Source organism: Salmo salar, chromosome 02 (assembly GCF_965601325.2).
Source record: "Salmo salar chromosome 02, fSalSal1, whole genome shotgun sequence".
NCBI lineage: Eukaryota > Metazoa > Chordata > Actinopteri > Salmoniformes > Salmonidae > Salmo > Salmo salar.
In genome coordinates, this window is record NC_138292.1 from 26,628,584 (window position 1) to 26,649,305 (window position 20,722).

At 44.6% G+C, this 20,722-nt stretch overlaps 1 long non-coding RNA gene across 1 annotated transcript; it reads right to left on the reverse strand.

Annotated features, from left to right (window-relative positions):
* Positions 1-1,563: 1,563 nt before the first annotated feature.
* On the reverse strand, positions 1,564-3,416 carry LOC145864312 (uncharacterized). The gene is made up of 2 exons (XR_014382890.1): positions 2,828-3,416; positions 1,564-2,341 (listed from the first exon to the last, which is right to left on the reverse strand). It is a non-coding gene; the product is annotated as an uncharacterized LOC145864312 (long non-coding RNA).
* Positions 3,417-20,722: the final 17,306 nt, after the last annotated feature.

Genomic DNA, 20,722 nt, shown 5'->3' on the forward strand with positions numbered 1-20,722 from the left:
CTCCACCCAGGAGGTCCACGGTCAAGGAGGAGCTCTGGACTGCTGTGTGCTGCTAAAGGTGGAGAAACACTGTGTGCTAGTGCTGAAGAGAGAGAACCCTACTGTTATCTGCTACAGAGCCACAGCTCAGATATTAATTGTGTGTGTGGGTGTGAGTTGTGTGTGTGTGGAAGGGGATGGGTTGTGTGTGTGTGTATACTGGAAGGGTGTGTGTGCATTGCCAGGAATACTGCAGCATGTGCCTTGGAAGCATCTGACTCCCTCACCCTGACCCTGCACCAAGCACACACACACGCACGCACGCACACACGCACGCACGCACGCACGCGCACACACAAACACACACGCGTGCGCGTGCACACACACACACACACACACACACACACACACACACACACACACACACACACACACACACACACACTGTCTCTCTTACACACAAACACACACACACACTGTCTCCCTTACACACACACACCACACACACTCTCTCTTTCACACACACTCTAACAGACACACACCAAAGGAGATGCACAACACAGCTATCCCATTCACACTAATCGAAGTGCAATCCATATGGCACATATTCATGCACACAAATACACACAAGTACACACACTGACACTCTGGGTCCTATAATCAATTCGTTTCTGGATTGCAGAGGAATGTCGGCTGGTAGCGTTCAGGCCCCCCTTCACCCTCATTTCCTCACATGCTGACACAAATCTTACAGCACCTACTTACTTTACCCCCACCTCTGTTTCTCTCTCTCTCTCTCTCTCTCTCTGACTGCCTGTCTGTTTGTGAGAGAGTAGACTTTATTTGAAACTTAGCTACGTGTGCTGCAGGGTGTAGGTCTAGGCCTAGGATAAACAGGGAATGCCTGTGTGTGTGTGTGTGTGTGTGTGTGTGTGTGTGTGTGTGTGTGTGTGTGTGTGTGTGTGTGTGTGTGTGTGTGTGTGTGTGTGTGTGTGTGTGTGTGTGTGTGTGTGTGTGTGTGTGTGTGTGTGTGTGTGTGTGTGTGTGTGTGCCTGCAAGTGCACAGTACCAGTCAAAAGTTTGGACACACCTACTCATTCAAGGGTTTTTACTTATTTGTACTATTTTCTACATTGTAGAATAATAGTGAAGACATCAAAACTATGAAATAACACATATGGAATCATGTAGTAACCAAAAATGTGTTACAGTTTTTTACAATCACTTTGGCACTGATTTCAGAACCTTGCAGTCATTTTTCAAAACTCTAGACACAAAACTCAAAACTGTCATCACTTGTAACATAGGCTGTCCAATGTTCAAAACATTGCATTGTGCATTCATATCTTTAGAGAAACCTTGCACTTGCAGAATCATTGGTTCAAATAACTCATTTATCATGAAATACCATAGGAGCATTCATTTAGATCACACACAAGATACCGATAGTTTCACAGTGTAGTTGTTTGTACAATCTTTAAATATTGTAGTACAAAATATGTGATACATGTTTCATTATGGCACTACACGTAAATACATCACTGTAAAAGGACTAGTAGAGAGAATACTACAGACACAGTGGAATTATTGAACAAAATCTGAAATTTATTGATGAAATACAATAAAATCAAAACAGGTTTCTTTGAATCAAAGCAAAAATTATTATCTACAAAAAAGAAACAAACTACAGTAAAACGTAAACTGCAGTGTTCCTCACCTGGCTTACTGTAAAAAGCAAAACAAAGGATTGATTACTGTACTTCTATATTTCCATCAACCCTGTCTTGTGGATTCACAATGGATGTTTTCATGAGCCAAACATCTTGGGAAGAATCTTAGGGCGAATCCAGGCCTGACACTGGTCTGCCGTGATGTCATTGCATGCGTCCTCCATGGCCTGGAGAAGGGCGGCTTGTTCTATCATATACCTTCCATCTCCATGTGGAGACAAATTCCTCAATCGGGTTTTAGGAAAGGAGAGTATGGGGGTAAGTACAGGGTGGTAAATTGTGGATAGGCCTGAAACCATGCTTGCACCATTTGAGCATGGTGGAACCTGACGTTATCCCACACAATGACATAGGTCACGTCATCAACTCTACAGACTTGATTTAGCTCATCAAGGAAGGTTACAAGGAGAGCTGCATTATATGATCCAATACGAGGTCTGCATCCCACCACACCATCTTCTGTTATAGCCGCACACAGTGATGTTGGCCCCACATTGTCCAGGTACTTGGATGGTTGTCCACTGGCCAATGAAATTCCGACCTCTGCTCCGTGTCTTGGCCAGGTGGAAGCCTGCCTCGTCCATAAAGAGGAATTTGTGATGGTTTACATCAGTATCCAGCTCCATCACCCTCTAAAAATACATTTTGTAAAGAGAATTACTGATTACAATGATGTAGAATTTTGGGGGAATTTTTCACAACAGGCATATTGAAAATGAACATACTCAGTCCTCAGTTGCTTCACTCTGCATTTCTTTCAAAAGGTACACCGTACAGCTGTTTTAGAGACACCTGGTGCCTTTTCAGCATGCGTGTAATAGTCGGCAAACTTATGGCTTCCACATTGTTGAACATGTCGTCATTGTCCAAGATGTGCTGCCAAATTTCTGTAAGGTGAATATCATTTCTGGCCTGAGCCAAACTGACCACAGCCCACTCTTGTTGGTCAGTCAGAATTATGCCTCTGCTATCCTTATTTGGCCTAGTCTCAATTCTGCAGGGACAATTACAGTAAGAATACATTTAGTCACATCACCTACTCTGTGGTACACACTGGTATGCAGTAGTCATTTGACAATTGAGAGTAGCCTAATGTTTAGTGCATGCTGAAGACTTACCGGTTCTCATTGCGGAAAGTTCTGATGATTGGTTGAATCATTGTAGCTGCCTCAGTCATTGTTATGCCATGATTTACTACATGGTCTACAACTATTGCATTGGACACTCTTTGCTGTTGCTGCCGCTGTCTTGGTCCGTGTCCTCTAACACGTTCCCCCACACCTCTCGAATGAGGCCCACGACCACCTCTCAGAAGAGGTGCTTGTCCCCTGCCATTCCTTTGACCACCATGTCTTCCTCGTCTTCCTCCTCCCACTGGAGGTGTGTTGGGTAATTTTCCTGTTGAAAAACAAATGATAGTCCCACTAAGCGGAAACCAGATGGGATGGCGTATCGCTGCGGTATCCATGCTGGTTAAGTGTGCCTTGAATTCTAAATAAATCACAGACAGTGTCACCAGCAAAGCACCCCCACACCATCACACCACCTCCTCTATGCTTCACAGTGGGAACCACACATGTGGAGATCATCCTTTCACCTACTCTGCGTCTCACAAAGACACAGCGGTTGGAACCAAAAATCTCACATTTTAACTCATCAGACCAAAGGACAGATTTCCACCGGTCTAATGTCCATTGATCGTGTTTCTTAACCCAAGCATGTCTCTTCTTCTTATTGGTGTCCTTTAGTAGTGGTTTCTTTGCAGCAATTTGACCATGAAGGCCTGATTCACATAGTCTCCCCTGAACAGTTGATGTTGACATGTGTCTGTTACTTGAACTCTGTGAATCATTTATTTGGGCTGAAATCTGAGGTGTAGTTAACTCTTATGAACTTATCATTTGCATCAGTGGTAACTCTGGGTCTTCCTTTTCTGTGGCGTTCCTCATGAGAGCAAGTTTCATCATAGCGCTTGATGGTTTTTGCGACTGCACATATTTTCCAGATTGATTGACCTTCTTATCTTAAAGTAATGATGGACTGTCATTTCTCTTTGCTTATTTGAGGTGTTCCTGACATAAAATGGACTAGGGCTATCTCCTGTTTACCACCCCTACCTTGTCAAAACACAACTGATTGGCTCAAACGCATTAAGAAGGAAAGAAATTCCACAAATGAACTTTTAACAAGGCACACATGTTCATTGAAATGCATTCCAGGTGACTACCTAATGAAGCTGGTTGAGAGAATGCCAAGAGTGTGCAAAGCTGTCATCAAGGCAAAGGGTGGCTACTTTGAAGAATCTCAAAAAGAAAATACATGTAACACTTTTTTGGTTACTACAGGATTCCATATGTGTTATTTCCTAGTTTTGATGTCTTCACTGTTATTCTACAATGTAGAATTTAGTAAAAATAAAGAAAAACCCTTGAAATAGTAGGTGTGTCCAAACTTTTGACTGGTACCGTATGTCTAGGCGTGCGGATGTGTGAGTGTGTGAGTATGCATCCTCCAGCACTAATGGTCACAGCTGCCTCAACACACACACAGACACCTCTCCCTCGCAACCAACTTGCGCCAACACCCCCCCCCCCCCCCGACCCCTACCTCTGTCAGTTCAGGAATGCACCGGCACGTTCTGCCCTTAATGTTTTTCCCCATTTGCACTGTTTATGCAGCCCACGCACTCATTTAAATAAACTTGATTGCTTTATTTCTACATGTGTGTCTGTATTTCTCTGCCGAAGATGTGTGTACGTGCGTGGATTCGTGTGCTGCCCTAGCTGTCTGTTTATTATTATATCATAAAGTCTGCGCTTATTCTAATAAGGCCTGTAATGAATTGCACCATTAGACCGCTGGGTTCAGGAATGCTCACCGCCGGAACCACAGTGATTGCCCATTCAGGTTGTTCACCCTGTTTCTTAAAAAAGCCTGATTCTCATTATCATTTTTTTCAGTAACTTTCCATTTAATTAAAAAATGGCGATCATCCATACTCAGTTTGTTTCTCTATATGTTTTGCTTCAGGAGTGAACATTTCCAGCCCAGTGCCCGTTATTCTCTTTGGTTTAAAGACACTGCTCTCTGCCTGTTGTTTGGAACTGCACTTCAGGAAGGCAAATAGAGAAAGCGAGTGTGGTGCTCCAGTTTTACAGATTAACCTCCTACATACTGGTCACTTTTCCATCAAAGATGCATTTTAGAACTGTGTAAAATGCAGATGATTAGGAGGAATGGTTAAGATGTCAGGATATGTTTTTGGATGTCCACTCTGTCTCCAAATCAAACACAGTTATTCACTTCTTCAAATGTATTAGCGACTGGTATAAGTTACAACAGGACAATGTTAATTGGTACAGTTGTACTTAAAATGAACCTTCTGTGAATAAGAAGTACCATGCAAACAATCAAATGAATACCAACACAGTCAAATAATGATGGAAGAACGAGAGGTAAAATGAGTAGGTAGAATGTTCAGAATGTCCGATCAGTGAAATGCCACAGCATCACCAGCATCTGTCCAGTGTAAAATATGTCTGTTACCACCGCAAGGATCAAAACAACTGCATCATCCTATAAACTGTCTGTACTCGATGATGCAACTTTAATCCTTGTTTTTTTCTCTCTTCCAAGGGAGTTTGTTTTCTCACAGTTTTGCAATTAAGCAAGAATCTCTTTTGAAGTGAATGGCCCCCCTCTCTCTTCCTGGCTTTGTTTCTTCTTATTTAAATGAGAGCATAGCGACCTGGCATACCACACCGTATTGAGCCCACTGAGTTTATACCACTGCTGTAGAACGTAAACAAAGGATGCTTCATTAGTAGCCTGGCACTTTATTAATCCTTAACTCACACACACACACGCACACACACGCACACACGCACGCCCGAACACACACACACACACACACACACACACACGCACGCCCGAACACACGCACGCCCGAAACACACACACATACACACACGCACACACACACACACACGCACACACACACGCGCAAGCACGCAGACCCATACACACTCACTCCTGTTTCTTTGTCTGGTTAAGGCTTAAGTTAAGAAATAATGAGGTCCTTGGTTGTACAAAGGACACTTAAACCGTAATAAGGACCAACTAAGGAGGGTCTCTGTGTGTATGTCCTGGAAGGGGGAGTAATTGGTTAAAAAGGCTGAAGAACACCAGCTTTTGCCAACTGCCCCTTTCTGTCAGGGACCACAAAGAAACAAAGAAATATGCAAAACAAAACAAAAATCTAAAAGAAAGGCAGACAGTAGCCATCCCCATCTTGAAAACATATGCAGGCACATGCTCCGGCATTCTATTGTCTTAACTGCTGGCCCTCTCTCTATAACTCACTCTGTCCCTGTGACAACTTTCTCGGTGGGGACTTGGAGACGCCCCCACCAGAGGCGTGGGAGGGGCGGGGGGTCAGGGGGGTCAGGTTGAGGGATGTGTTTTGGCAAAAGGAGCACGCTTCATTAGGCCTTTTGGCTCAGGGTTCATTAAAACTCCAGGAGAGGAACATTCCAGGATACTATTAACCAAGCACTCCTCCTGAAATGCTGTCAGGACCAACAGATTTGAACCATCATGTGTTAACCCCCCCTACACCCCCCCCACCCCCCCACCCTCTCCTCCTCTACTCCAGCCAGACCCTCTATTCTATGCGCCACCACACCCTGTCTTACTCTCCTCCCTAGACAATAGGCTCCATCTGTTAGGCAGCTCAACTTTCCCTGGCAGGACTCTGGGGGGCCGTGAGGCTGAGAGCTGAGACCAGTACGGCAGGTGGAGGGGTGACAGTCACCTCTCAGACACCTCCGCTGATGACGGAGAGGAGGGAAGAAGGGAAGGAGTATGTTCTAATGGTTCAGTGAGGCCATGGGGGAAAGAGATCATTGTATTTTGACGGGGTGGGGGTGATGGAGTTAGAGAGGGAATGAGGGAGACAGGGAAGGAGAGAATGTGTTTCAAGGGTGGTGAAGTGATAGAGTTAGAAAGGGAGAGAGGAAAGAAGGGAGTGTGCTTTAGGGTTGTAGTGAATTGATGCAGGGAGAGAGGGATAAAAGGAGAGAGGGAAAGAGGGAGTGGGTCTCAGGGTTCGGGGTAAGGTGAACCACCAGGGTCCCATCATAGATCCAATAGCCGACAGCTGCTGCTGAGGAGAATATAAGTCATGCAGCTGTGACTGGAACCAACACTGGCTTTTGGCACTATAATCACCAAGAACGGGGGTTTACTAGTCTATACGTTCAGCTGTACTCAAAACATACTGGACAGATTATTAAAAATAAACCACAGCAATACCAGTGTCAAGGGACTTGATATTCACTTGACATGGCTTGTTTTATGTTAGGATATGTCTGCTATATATGCACCGATATACCAGCTATAGTAGAGATGTAAGGCAATGTAAAGTCCAGGGTATTAAGTTGGTAGTGTGCAGTAGGACAGGTATAGATGCATGAGTCCCTGTGGTGCCATCGGCCGGGCTGATTATGTGGGCTCCATGCCTGGTCAGTTTTAACTGGAGGAGATTAGAGAGAGCAGGAGAAGGGTTTAACCTCGTTTGGATCTCTGATATGTTAATTAAAATGGATTTGTGAAAAAGGATGGAGGGATGGGGAGGATGGCAAGCTCCACCTCAGCCGACCCAAAACCCATCTGTTGGCTGAGGTAGGTGTGGGTGCGCACGCGCGCATGTGTGTGTGTGCACGCGTGTGGCCAGCGGAACAGAGATAATAGGCCATACAGCTTATGTTATTAAAGCGCCATTTTACCTCTTAATCGCTTTTGCGACAGCGTTTCTGCCCCTGCTTTGTTATTCTCCCCATTTTTAGCTTTCCTGGATTTAACTCAGTTGCATCCATCCATTTCCTAATCCCTGTGTTTTATCAGTGACACTCTGAGAGCAACCCAGATTGTGTGGCCATGTCAAGTTCCATGCCTGTCAGACCCTGGATCGTGTCTGTCTCTGTCTATCTGGGTGGGTTATTACCTGGCCTGTCAGACCCTGGATCGTGTCTGTCTCTCTCTATCTGGGTGGGTTATTGCCTGGCCTGTCAAACCCTGGATCGTGTCTGTCTCTCTCTATCTGGGTGGGTTATTGCCTGGCCTGTCAGACCCTGGATCGTGTCTGTCTCTCTCTATCTGGGTGGGTTATTGCCTGGCCTGTCAAACCCTGGATCGTGTCTGTCTCTCTCTATCTGGGTGGGTTATTGCCTGGCCTGTCAAACCCTGGATCGTGTCTGTCTCTCTCTATCTGGGTGGGTTATTGCCTGGCCTGTCAAACCCTGGATCGTGTCTGTCTCTATCTGGGTGGGTTATTGCCTGGCCTGTCAAACCCTGGATCGTGTCTGTCTCTCTCTATCTGGGTGGGTTATTGCCTGGCCTGTCAAACCCTGGATCGTGTCTGTCTCTATCTGGGTGAGTTATTGCCTGGCCTGTCAGACCCTGGATCGTGTCTGTCTCTCTCTATCTGGGTGGGTTATTGCCTGGCCTGTCAAACCCTGGATCGTGTCTGTCTCTATCTGGGTGGGTTATTGCCTGGCCTGTCAAACCCTGGATCGTGTCTGTCTCTCTCTATCTGGGTGGGTTATTGCCTGGCCTGTGAAGATGTAGATATTCAAGTGTCTGAGACGGGCAGCAGCTGACGGGACGCTAAATAAAAGAATGGGATACACAAGGCTGGGCAAAACACATCGTCTTCTCTGACCTCAAATTTCAATATGATCCCCCTTCCCTACCTCCATCCCTCCATCCCTCCCTCCAATCTTCCCTCCATCAAACCCCTGCGCGGTGATAGATGGTGCGGCAGAGACAGCGAGCGTTAAAGTTTGTGGGCCGTGGACCGATGGCGCCGCATGAAAATCACTGGCGTAGAGTAAGCACTCGGAATTGGATGAGAAGGAGAGGGAGAGAGGGAGGGAAAGAGGGAGGTGTCAGCACTTTTCTTCCCATACATTTCACTCAGCTGAAGAGAGTCTTATTATCTGACCTGGCTCCCGTTCCCTGAGTGACCTAATAATATTGTGGTGGTGATCCCCAGCCAGCCTCTAACATCGTCACATCACAAAGGAATCGATTACCATACTTCCTCTAAGAAACACTGCAGCATAGCTTAGCTAGCTTGTTCTGAGACTCTGGCCTGATCACATGCACCACTAGTATCCATATCACTTGAATTGAATTAGCGTTATACTTGTAATGTTCTTTGTTTATTTATAAGATAAGACATACTGCATTGTCCCCAAAGGGATATGTGTCATATGTCAAGTCATATGTCAGTCACTGCACCTGTACATAGCCCATCTGTAATATAGCCCATCTAACTACCTCATCCCCATACTGTATTAATTTATTTATCTTGCTCCTTTGCACCCCAGTATCTCTACTTGCTCATTCATCTTCTGCACATCAATCACTCCAGTGTTTTAATTGGTATATTGTAATTTACTTCGCCACCATGGCCTATTTATTGCCTTACCTCCCTTATCCTACCTCATTTGCACACACTGTATATAGATTTTTTTCTACTGTATTATTGACTCTGTTTGTTTATTCCATGTGTAACTCTGTGTTGTTGTATGTGTCAAACTGCTTTGCTTTATTCTTGGCCAGGTCGCAGTTGTAAATGAGAACTTGTTCTCAAATAGCCTACCTGGTTAAATATATATATATATATATATATATATATATATATATTTTTTTTTTATATGTCACAAGCACAGTCGTGCACTCCCCAGCCCAGACCCAGAGCTAACACATTATAGAAGTCTTTAACATTTAGTCCTGCATCTTGGCCTTGCCTCCTACACAACGTCTCAGAAGAGGGCCAAATGCCAGATCTTTCATAATCAAAGTAAAGTCAAATATCAAAGCATTAATATCTGTATCATATTGGTTGAATTTTTATTATCCTATTCTACTCATTTTAAAGTTATTCTGTTTGTTTGGTATGTTGGTGGTTCTATTTATTTGATACTTGAGTTTCATAAAAATAACTCCAGTCAAGTTATTTGATAGTCTCACTCACGTCCCCCCACACCTTTGCATCATGCTCCCTTCACCAATGTTGCCATCGTAACGTTCTGTGGTGTGTTCATTCAGACGTGTGCAGCCTTGCTTCATACACAGGGTGTCATAACAGGGTCAAAGTGCAAACAAACACTTGACCTTCCTTTTGATTGGTCCACCCAGCGGAAGGCGGTGTGTTATTTAATGTGCTGATGTCGAGCATCTGACTCACAATATCAATGTATTTAATAGCTGTTATGCACAAGCTTGTTAGGGGGCTTGGGATAAATGGAACAGATTTGGGGAATAATCCTTCCCCAATCTGGCCACCACAGCTGGATGTCTCAACCTCCCCCGTCGTCCCCCTCGACCCAGCCAACAACGCCACCCACCCAGCCACCACCGCCACCCATGCACACACACACATCCTCCTCTTCAACCCCCTGACTCGGACCAACACAGGACAGGAACAGAAAGAGAGATAGAGAGAGGGATAGAGAGGGATAGAGAGGGATAGAGAGACAGAGATAGAGGGTAAGGGAGAGGAAGAGGGGTCAGCGAGAGATATAGGGATAAAGAGACAGAGATAGGAAGAGGGGTCAGGAAGAGATATAGGGTTAGAGAGACAGAGATAGAGAGCCAGAGATAGGAAGAGGGGTCAGGAAGAGATATAGGGTTAGAGAGACAGAGATAGAGAGCCAGAGATAGGAAGAGGGGTCAGGAAGAGATTTAGGGATAGAGAGGCAGAGATAGGAAGAGGGGTCAGGAAGAGATATAGGGATAGAGAGGCAGAGGTGGGAAGAGGGGTCAGGAAGAGATTTAGGGATAGAGAGACAGAGATAGGAAGAGGGGTCAGGAAGAGATATAGGGATAGAGAGACAGAGGTAGGAGGTAATGGAGAGGAAGAGGGGTCAGGGAGAGATATAGGGATAGAGAAACAGAGATAATGGAGATATGAAGAGGGGCCAGGAAGAGATATAGGGATTGAGGCAGTGGATGTCTGATTGGGTTCTCCCTCTTCCAAATCCCTCTTAACCCAGATACCCATGGCCCCTCCACCTACTCAAACATGGCTGGGTCACAAAAGGGAATTAGGATGGAAACCCTAGACACACACACACACTCAGGCTCACACACACACACACACACACACACACACACACACACACACACACACACACACACACACCACACACACACACACACACACACACACACACACACACACAGACCCTCTTGGAAAGATAAAACAGCTTCAAGTCCCTGATCCCGGCACGTCATTCCAAACTCAATGTCCTCCAAATCCAACAAGAGAATCCAACAAGCTTTGCTACTGCAGATTAACTGACTACCTGTGCAAGATTGCCTACGCTCTGATCCATGTGGTAGGGGAGAGTGGGGTAAGTTAGGCCAAAGGGGTAAATTGAGCCACCCTTGTTTCTGGAATGCCATACACAAAATTGGAGTCTGTGAAGGAAGAATTCACATTGAAAAGGTTGTAAGCAAGTTACGTCCAAAAAACGGATTTTCACCAAGTCGAATGAATTTATTGTGTTAAGAGGTTTCATGATGCTTGTATCTCAACCAAAGCAGATACTTTAAGATTGTTCTATACATCACTTGGGGTCTCTATCAAATTCAATATAAGGCCATAAACCTACGTAGCATGAAAGTGCATCCTTGTAGCTGTGTGGGCTAATATAGTCAAAATGTCTGCCTTGGGTAAGTTGAGCCAATGGCCATGGAGTAAGTTCAGTCAATGGTTGAGCCAATGGAAAGTTGATCAAATTGAAGTGTTTTTTTTCCCAGGCGTAATGCAAGACATTTTCGCTGGCTCAACTTACCCCATATGTTGTGCCATGAGTGCACGTTTTTTTGGACAAGCTATGTTTTCCAAACTGTAATGTTTACATGAATTCTGATTATTTCCAGCGATACACAACATCCTGAAATACATTTAAATATCTTTATTAGAAGATACTATATTTCCCTTGAGGGAGTGATGCTGAATGTAAAAAATGTCTCCACTCTCCCCGACTATGGCGTAGTGACGTCTGGCATGTAATCATACTGCCTTTCCCCTTTCCTCTCTGGGTTATTTAGGCTGTCTCAAGACCTTTAGCTCCATCTCCTGTGGCTGCTTGGGAGCCAGATTGACCAGAGAAAAGCATTGTGACCTTGCCGTCTGACACGGAGCGTAGCGCCACACAGATACGCCAGCTACAGCAGCTTTAGCAGGGCAACAACAGCACAACAACAAATAGTAGAAGAAGGTTAGCCTGTTGTAATTAGTGGTAGGCCAAAAGGGTTGGGATGTAATTCTTTAGCTCAGGGTATGGAGAGACCCAGCAGCCCCTGTGCCGGGCCCGTGGAGACCCTGTAGGGTCACGCGGGGTCTTTTTTCATTAAACAGGCTGCCCTAAGACCCAGAGGGCTGAAAGCGTTAAACCCTGCTATTGGTGGAGATCCCATATTGGATGTTGAACATACTGTATCTGTCTGTCTCTGTCTCGGTCTGTCTCTCTGCTCTAAGCCGATCGGCCCAAGCTGCCGCCGTGTGCATTTCATAATTAAACTTTTTTTTTTGGTGGTGACAAGTGGCACGCTCTGATCTGTTACGTTACAGTCACTGATCCAACTGTTACCATAACACCCCTGTCACACACACACAGGCAAACACACACACACATGCGTGCACACACACACACACATACAACTTTCTCTTTCTCTCTTATTGCCCTCCTTTTTCATTGCAGTGCTTATTGCTTTACCCCATCTCTGCTTCTGACCTCAGGGCCGGCCCTAGCTTTCTGGAGGCCCTAAGCAAGATTTGGTTTGAGGGCACCCAACTTCGCAGGTAAACTATTTTAGTGGTGTCCTTCTTGATGGCAGAGATAAGAAATGTTTTAAAGTTTTAAAGTTTATTTCCTGCAATTCTACACATTTTGCCATGGGTTGGAGAGAAAATGTTGCATTTTTAAAACTCATTGCATGGAATTCTACACATTTGCCATGGAGCAGACAGAAAATGTTGCAGTTTTAAGGTCCACTGGGCACATGCCCTGCGTTCCTGGCCAGTCATTTGGTCATGATTACTACAAGGTGTAGATAGCTGGCTAGATTAACTTACCAATTAAAATATGTTTTGCTGACATGGGCAAATTGAGCGAATGTCAGTGACTGACATTACAAGAGAAAAACTGCTGATGCATAACCACATTTCGAAATGTCACCTTGTGTATTCTACTATTTTAACTCTCAATAGTAAGTTGAGACCCCGACTGAGATCCCATATATATTTTTGGGTTGGGGTCCCCCTAGCGGCCGGGGGTCCTAAGCGAATGCCTGCCCTGCTTTGCATCAGTGACTTCCTGTTCCCTTCTTTTTTTTAAACAACTTGTTCATGTCAATCATCTCTCCTATAAACTCCTTTCAGTTTCTCTCTCATTCCTTTCATTCCTTCTACTCCTCTCTCTTTTATCTTGCATTTTCCTCCTATTTCTCTGTCTCTTTCCATCGATCCCTCGTTTCCCTCTTTCCATTACCTCTTTCCATCGTTCTTGTCTGCCTTTCTCTCACTATTTTCCCTCTACCCCTCCCCTCTGTATCACTCTTTTTTCTCTCCATCTCTCTGTCTGGCCCAGTCTCTCTCTCCTCTCCTTCTGTATAGCTGCAGAGGCTCCTGCATTAGCCATGTTGCTGACAGTGCTGTTTGTGTGAGCAGTGAGCTCCTCCATGGCCTCCCTCACCTCCCTGCCTCCTCCCCTATCTACCCCCTCCATGCAGGGGAATTAACCTTTCAGCCCTGGGTTTCTGTATTTAATGACTGTCTAAGGGGCCACCTCCAACTACATGGCCCAGCTGTTGGCATCTGTCCCCACAGCATAACCCCCCCCCCACGAACACACACAGCACACAGCACACAGCACACAGCACACAGCACACTAGAGGGGCTCAGTGCCGCTGCCCTCTCTTTATTACCTGTAGAAGCTGTGGAAAGCTTATTAACACCACAGACAATGCCTGCTGCAGAGGGTATATTCTAATGCATGGCTGAGCACATAACGAATGTACTGTACAATGGCCGTAGGTGAGTACTGTATAATGTATGCTGTGTTTACTGTATATGGTTGAATATGGACTGAATACTGCAGATTGTACATAAAACGCACTAAGTGGGGTCTATCCTAAGGTCAAATAAAAAATACATACTGGTAGAAAAGAAATGTGACCTTTGACTTAGTCACTGTGGAAATGTTCCAATATGCCTCCCAGTCTCCAGTCACCATTCACTTTCAGGTGTGCACGTTGATCTGAAAATGGTTTTCTATATAATAAAGTACACACCTGAAAGTGAATGGTGACTGGAGACTGGGAGGCATATTGGAACCTTTCAGCACGAAATCAAATATTCTGAAGTGGAAAATGAATTCAGTGTAAAGTCTCCAACTCTACAGCAGCGCAGCTGAATCCCCCCAGGAGTATTCAGTATATAAAATAAAGTGGATACTCGCTGTCCCATGCATTATGTATGAGCATAAATGTTACAAAACGGGCGGCAGTGGAGACATCCATGTTGCCTTTGTATCTTTGAAGGTTCCCTTGCTCCCTCAAACCCCAGACACTGAGTTCTGTAGTCTCCCTCGGAAAGGATGAGCAGGGGAATCACTCTCTCCTGCTGCTGCAGCTGTATATTACAGCTACACTGTACAGGCATATTGAAGATTTTCATCAGAAATGTAGAATATTCTAGTAGACTTGAAATGACATTGCTTCCCTACTCTCTATCCCTAGCCTATGTACCCACTGTCCCTAGTCTATATACTTCCTATCCCTAGCCTATATGCTCCCTATCCCTAACCTATATGCTTCCTATACCTAGCCTATATACTCCCTATCCCTAGCCTATGTACTCCCTATCCCTAGCCTATATACTCCCTATCCCTAGCCTATGTACTCCCTATCCCTAGCCTATATACTCCCTATCCCTAGCCTATATACTCCCTATCCCTAGCATATATACTCCCTATCCCTAGCCTATATACTCCCTATCCCAAGCCTATATACTCCATATCCCTATTCTACATACTCCCTATCCCTAGCCTATATACACCCTATCCCTAGCCTATACACTCCCTATCCCTGGCTATATTCTCCCTATCACTAGCCTATATACTCCCTATCCCTAGCCTATACACTCCATATCCCTAGCATATATACTCCCTATCCCTAGCCTATATACACCCTATCCCTAGCCTATATACTCCCTATCCCTAGCCTATATACTCCCTGTCCCTAACCTATATACTCCCTATCCCTAGCCAATATTTTCCCTATCCCTACCCTATATACTCCCTATCCCTAGCCTATATACTCCCTATCCCTGGCCTATATACTCCCTATCCCTATCCTATATACTTCATATCCCTATTCTACATACTCCCTATCCCTAGCCGATATACTCCCTATCCCTATCCTATATACTCCCTATCCCTAGCCTATGTACTCCCTATCTCTAGCCTATGTATTCCCTATCCCTAGCCTATATACTCCATATCCCTATTCTACATACTCCCTATCCCTAGCCTATATACACCCTATCCCTGGCCTATACACTCCCTATCCCTGGCCTATATACTCCCTATCCCTAACCTATATAGTCCCTATCCCTAGCCTATATACTCCCTATCCCTAGCATATATACTCCCTATCCCTAGCCTATATACTCCCTATCCCTAGCATATATACTCCCTATCCCTAGCCTATATACTCCCTATCTCTAGCATATATACTCCCTATCCCTAGCCTATATACTCCCTATCCCTAGCTAATGTAAAAAAAAGTGTGGCATCACTTTTTTGTTGTCAGCTGGTTTCTTGTGATCTATTTTTCCTTAAGATTACCCCCCTAACCCTCCACATACACACTCCTCTCTCTCTTCCTCCTGTGTCTTTCCCTGTTTAAGAAGAGGAGGATACAGTACATGTGGAGTCAGAGAGTGGAAGAGTCCTATTGGCATTCTTTCTCATCCACGCTGCACACTTTTGTTCCAAGCAGCATCGTGAGATCGTGAGAGAGTGGCTCCGGGGCCTTGACGTTGCTCAACAGGTAAGCACACCTCGTCTCTCTCTCTCATGTAAATCCCTACACATATTCAAAGACTAGTGACTTCTTTATGAGAGATGCACTGTCTCTCTTACTCTTTTTCTTTCTCACTATCGCTCTCTTTTTCTCTCTACCTCGGTCTCTCTGTGAGCTCTCAGGAGACAGATAAGGATGAGTCAGTGGAGGTTTGAAAGGAGGTCTTCTCTCCTTCTGTCTCTCTTTTTTCTCTCTTCCCATCACGTTGAGAGGTTTAACTCTCTCTCTCTCTCTCTCTCTCTCTCTCTCTCTCTCTCTCTCTCTCTCTCTCTCTCTCTCTCTCTCTCTCTCTCTCTCTCTCTCTCTCTCTCTCTCGAGGCAAGTGACATGTGAGGGAGTCAGAGAGAGAGACACATTGAGTCGAAGTTGACGACTCTACAGAGCAGAAACAGAAACCAAGCCAAGCAGACAAACACTCTGCTCAGGATGGTGAGAAGAGCTTCTCGGAGACATGCTGTCCAGCTGCCACTGTAAATTGCTGGACGAGGCTGATGCAATCTGGCTCGTCCACCTGCCCGTCCTTGACTTGGCTTGAAGTTTGCTCTGTCTATTTGCATCTGGACAAGCAGGCAAGCTCACCCAGGCAACGCTAATCAGACTGTCAGAGGATCACCATTTTTTCATGCACAATTAATGATTTGGATTTAATTAAGCCATGTGGATAACCTAATCTGCATCTTTGGCCTATAACTGATTCTGCTGGTGAGTGTCAGTGGGGTAATGGTGTCACAACAGACCTCCCCTATGAGGCCCTGTAATTGGGCCCACAGGCTAATGGTGAGATTGGCAGTGTGTGGGCGAGACTGATATTAAGATGTAGGACCATATCTGAATTGCATGGTTGCATGAGGTTGAGGCTTCATTTTCTGCACATTGAGTGATTTCATGGGGTTTCGCATCAAATTGGTCCAGGATTGAGTGTATTGAGTCGTTTGATGATGTTATGAAAGAAGCCATTAAAAATCTACCTGTCGGGGTCACGCCTGATGCCTCTGCTCTCTCCAATACCCTGGAGGGGAGAAAGCCTGACTTGTCTCCGAGAGCGAATCAAATTTCAAATCAAACTTTTTCATTTACATTTGTGGAAAGCTAGTGAGGGACAAGGTCAGAAACTGTAGTAGCAGTGAAGGTAGAATATCTACTGACTTATACAGGAAAGTTACAACAATGCTTATCCTGGGTGGTCAATCTTATCCTGACTCATACAACTCTATTGTTGTCAGTGAAATACAGATTATACTATACAGTACAAGGTTTTCCTAGACAAATACATTATTTAGCTTGACAGCACTTGAGTAAATGTGGAAGAATTCAAGGAGTGTGAGTACTTTCTGAAGGCACTGTAGATACTGAATGAATGTAATTGTTCATGTATTCCATTATACTGTGTGCATGTGTGCGTGTTATGAAGCTTGTTGAGCTAGTTCTGGATAATGACAGAGATCTGTGCAAGGACAAGAACTTGATTAGCTGCCAGGGCTGAAGGCCTGCTTTTTAGCGGTTTGTGTCTCATATTGGGAATTTTGAATATGTGTTTGTGTGTGTGCATGTGTTCATGTGTGCATACTCGTGTATATGGTTTTCTCAGGTAGCCAAGTGATTAGAGTGCTTGGCCAGTAACCAATAAGTCGCTGGTTCGAATACCTGAGCCGACAAGGTCATATATCTTCCGATGTGCCCTTGAGCATGGCACTTAACCTGCACCTATCTGGTGTTTGTGACAATAGAACATTAATTATAAATTTTTTGGATGATTGTTTTCTGCAGTTCTGCATTCATTTTCATTCTAACATGAGTTTATCAGAGTCCATCCAACAGACACAGCCCAGACCCAACCCCAAAATAAACATTGTCAAGGACAACGAAACTAAACAAAAACACACACTAGAGAATGAACTAATCCTCCATTTTGTGCACGGACCTATTTCCCCAGTAATTTAGCCCTGTGTTTGGGTTAGCAGTGGTGGCGGTAGTGCGGGGAGGGGACGGGAGGTCAAAGTTAGTAGGCTGCGGCTCTTTTCATGAATATGTCCGGTAGAACCGTGTTGGGTCGTAGCCTTCCTCTCCAGACCAGACCTCTCTGCCTCTCTGCCTCTCAGCCAGACCTCTCTGCCTCTCAGCCAGACCTCTCCAGACCTCTCTGCCTCTCAGCCAAGTTGGGCCCCTGCAGTTCTGCAGTTCTGCCGTCACAGCACCCGCTCCCCCAATGGAGGAGGGAAGGCATGTGGAGATTTCATTACACATATAGAAACCAACCAGCCAGCACTTTACTCTCTCTGGTATTTAGATCTCGGATGCAAGGCAAAGGGCAGACTGGGATGGAAAATAATGTATGAGGAAAATCAATTCATAAACATCAGTCGGGGTTGAAATGCGTATGGTGTTTTAAAAGGGCAATCAGCAGGTGAAATTAAAACAAAGCAGTTTACATTTGTTGTTTACAAACATTGGAGTAAAACAAGCTTTTATTTTGGTTTCTGAGGGGATACAACAGTTGAACCAAGCTCATGAGGTGAAGTTATATTGAATAAATATATTCTTCAAGAGTCACTGGGTACATATCAGTAAGCCCAAAAATGTATATACATATAGCAACTGCAGATTGCCCCTTTATGGGGTCTATTAGAAAGGAGGAAAGGGAGGCAGAGAGAGAGAGTGAGAGAAACAAAGAGGGAGAGCGAGAGAGAGAGAGAAAGAAAGTGAAAGTGTGAGAGCGAGAGAGAGAGAGAGAGAGAGAGAGACAGGGTGGAAGGCAGATGAGTTTTTGAGAGCTCAGAACAGACATCTAATATGGTGAAGGGGGAGCAAATTGCCCTTGTGTGTTCAAAGTGTATGTTGGGGGCTCTGAAATGCACTGACGTTTCTGAGAGCCAGGAATAATTGAGTGTGAGCTAATTCTTATCAAAGCCTGTTGGAGTGCAACTAATCGACTGAGGGGAGATGCCTCAAAGAACCATTGCTTTTAATTCAATTTGTTTATTCAGATGAGAAAATGTTCAGTTTTCAATCAAGTAAATCACTATTATTTGTTCCATCCGCGACAGATAAATTGATTGATTGCAAACTAACTTAAAATGCACATCGGGTCCCTTTCCAAAAGAAACAGGCAGAGGGGGACTGTTAGATTAGAACAGAATGTAATGGACGTAGACATAGTGTTACTCATGGATTTAACTCAAAACTGTTGATGGGTTAATTCACTAGTGCATGCAAGAGTCATCCAATGATCAGTAACCAGGTTAGTCTGTCTTCACCAACATAGCTAGCTACAGTAGCTAGCACAATATGTGGCTATGGCTTTGAGAATACTTTGTATGTGCTCAGGAAATTGACTGTAACTCAAAACTTGACATTGAGTCAACTAAGCCTTGACAAACTCAACTTTCACCAACATTGACAAACAGTTCACTTTCTGTCTGCTCTTTGATTTGTCGTTTCAGGATCCCGCAGGATTAAACGATTGGAGCCTGAGGTTTGAGATGGGTTTGTAATCAACAACGTGGTCCCGTGTGGCTCAGTTGGTAGAGGATGGTGTTTGCAACGCCAGGGTTGTGGGTTCGATTCCCACGGGGGGCCAGTGCGGAGAAAAACATTTATGAAATGTATGCATTCAATAATGTAAGTCTCTCTGGATAAAAACGTCAGCTATATGACTAAAATGTAAATGTTGCTTCTCTAGTCCACTTCTTCTTCTCCTCACTCTGCAATGGGGTAAGATAAACAGCCACAATGGACCTATTGTCACCTTTTGAACTCAGCAAGGCCTTCTGTTAAGTTACACACAGTTATACTACTCTATAGCACTGTGCTCTCATTGACTTTATGAGAGGCATAACCTAGAGTTCTGTTCGACTCAATGGATGAGTTTGCATCACAGTTTGTGTGGACTGTTGTAGTGTTGTTGATAACTGTATACAGCACAGGAATTGTTCCTCGCTAATACCCCTTGCTTTTCACTTACCTTGCATTGCACACTCCTGGCAATGGATTGTTATTTATCGACAATCACATTGATACAATTAGACATTGTGCTAAGGCCTCACCATTACTATTCTAGCCCATTACGTTGCCTTGCCAATGGACCAGCTGGTTCTCAGAAGAGCAAAACCAACTGAATGGGAGTAGAAACAGGACAGCTTAACGATAACACATTGTCAGAAGAGAAGGGTCCTCTGACGAGTGGCTAATCGTTTTCTCAAAATACGCTGTCGAATCACCAAGCTGTCAAGGTTGTTGTTTTTCCAATCTGTGACTGTCTGTTTACTGCTGCTGGAACTCCTCAGACAATGACATCTGTTCGGATTATTTTGTAAATCATATAAAAAATGGTGGCCGTCAATCAACAGGAAATAACACAGTACTTGTAAGCCTTTCCTCTGTGAAACAAATATAGTTACATTACTCATAGCATCATTATGCAGTTACAGTACATTTACTGACACATACAGTAAATTTAACGTTCGTCGTCTGAAGGTGAAGAAGTGGACCAAAGCGCAGCGTGGTAAGTGCTCATGATTATTTATTTTCAGGAAACACTCAAACAAAATAACAAAAGGGAAAAACGAAAATGCACAGTTCCGTCAGGCACATACGCTAAACAGAAAATAACCTCCCACAAAACACAGGTGGAAAACAGGCTGCCTAAGTATGATTCCCAATCAGAGACAACGATAGACAGCTGCCTCTGATTGGGAACCACACTCGGCTCAAAACCAAAGAAATAGAAAACATAGATATTCCCACCCGAGTCACACCCTGACATAACCAAACATAGAGAATAAATAAGATCTCTGAGGTCAGGGTGTGACAGTACCCCCCCAAAGGTGCGGACTCCGGCCGCAAACCTGAAC